Consider the following 2,339-nt stretch of genomic DNA (forward strand, 5'->3'; position numbering starts at 1 on the left):
ACGGAACTAGGACCCCACATGCCACAGGCAACTAAGCCCATGTTCTACAACAAGACAAGCCACCCCAGTGAGAAGCTCACACTCCACAACTAGAGAGTGACCCCCTCTCACCACAAGAGACGTGTAGCAACAATGACCCAGCACAACCAAAAAAAAAAAAAAAGGAAAAAAGATATAGACATCATTAATCCTTTGATACTGGGAACACAGTATCATTTTTGTGGCATTCTTGCCAAGCACATATAACCCCACTCCAGTCGTGAGGCAACATCAGACAAATCTAAATTGAGAGACAGTCTATAAATAACTGATCAATATCTGTATTAGTTTTTATTGCTATACAACAAATCACCTTACATTTGGCAGCTTGAAACAATACCTACTTAATATCACAGTTTCTGTCAGCCAGGAGTGTGGCATATTTTAACTGTGTCCTTTTTTTCAAGGCCTCACAAAAACTGAAGTCAAGGTGTTGGTCAGCAATAGCAGCATTTGTAAGTTCAACTAGAGAAAAGCACAATTCCAATCTCCTCCAGGCTGTTGGCAGAAATCATTTTCTAGCAGCTGTGGGACTAACGTTCCCATTGTCATGCTGGCTCTTGTCAGATGAGGACCTCTCAGGTCTCTGCCATGTGACCACCACTTGAGACCCACTCTTATTTGCAGTCTCTCTGACCTCAGAAAGGACCCTGTCATTTCTAAGGCCTCAAGTAATTAGGTCAGGTCCACCCAAGTAATCTCTCTCTTGATAAATCCATGTTAAATTATAAGAAATATAATCACAGGAGTGATAGTTCATTGAATACCTTGTGTGAACATGGATAGGATTTGGGGACCAAAAAAAAGATGTTAGTGGGAAATTGGTGAATTTCAAATATATGCTATAGTTAATAATATTGTACAAATGTTGACTTCCTGTTCTTGATCACTGTACCATGGCTATTTAAGATGTTAAAGCTGAGAAAGTGGGATGGGGACTATAAGGAAACTCTTTGTACTATTTTTGCAATCTTTCTGTAAATCTAAAATTAATTCTTTCCCATTCTGTTGTTTTCCTCTATTCCTTTACATTGATCACTGAGGAAGGCTTTCTTATCTTTCCTTGGTATTCTTTGGAACTCTGCATTCAAATGGTTGTACCTTTTCTTTTCTCCTTTGCCTTTAGTTTCTCTTCTTTTCATAGCTGTTTGTAAGGTCTCCTCAGACAACCATTTTGCCTTTTTGCATTTCTTTTTCAGGGGGATGGTTTTGATCAATGCCTCCTGTACAATGTCATGAACCTCCATCCATAGTTCTTCAGGCACTCTGTCTATCAGATCTAATCCCTTGAATCTATTTGTCACCTCCACTGTATAGTTGTAAGGGATTTTATTTAGGTCATACCTGAATGGTCTAGTGCTTTTCCCTACTTTCTTCAATTTAAGTCTGAATTTGGTAATAAGGAGTTCATAATCTGAGCCACAGTCAGCTCTCGGTCTTGTTTTTGCTGACTGTACAGAGCTTCTCCATCTTTGGCTGCAAAGAATATAATCAATCTGATTTTGGTATTGACCATCAGGTGATGTCCATATATAGAGTCTTCTCTTGTGTTGTTGGAAGAGGGTATTTGCTATGACCAGTGCTTTCTCTTGGCAAAACTCTGTTAGCCTTTGCCCTGCTTCATTCTGTACTCAAAGGCCAAATTTGTCTGTTACTCCAGGTATTTCTTGACTTCCTACTTTTGCATTCCAGTCCCCTATAATGAAAAGGACATCTTTTTTGGGTGTTAGCTCTAGAAGGTCTTGTAGGTCTTCATAGAATGGTTAAAATTCAGCTTCTTCAGCATTATTGTTCGGGACATAGACTTGGATTACTGTGATACTGAATGGTTTGCCTTGGAAACAAACAGAGATCATTCTGTCGTTTTTGAGATTGCATCCAAGTACTGCATTTCAGACTCTTTTGTTGACTATGATGGCTACTCAATTTCTTCTAAGGGATTCTTGCCCACAGTAGTAGATATAATGGTCATCTGAGTTAAAGTCACCCATTCCAGTCCATTTTAGTTTGCTGATTCCTAAAATGTCGATGTTCATTCTTGCCATCTCCTGTTTGACCACTTCCAATTTGCCTTGTTTCATGGACCTAACATTCCAGGTTCCTATGCAATATTGCTCTTTACAGCATTGGACTTTACTTCCATCACCAGTCACATCCACAACTGGGTGTTGTTTTTGCTTTGGCTCCATCCTTTCATTCTTTCTGGAGGTATTTCTCCACTGATCTCCAGTAGCATATTGGGCACCTACTGACCTGGGGAGTTCCTCTTTCAGTGTCCTATCTTATTTTTGGGGGGGCTC

This window comes from Bos javanicus, chromosome 15, assembly GCF_032452875.1.
Source record: "Bos javanicus breed banteng chromosome 15, ARS-OSU_banteng_1.0, whole genome shotgun sequence".
Classification (NCBI taxonomy): domain Eukaryota; kingdom Metazoa; phylum Chordata; class Mammalia; order Artiodactyla; family Bovidae; genus Bos; species Bos javanicus.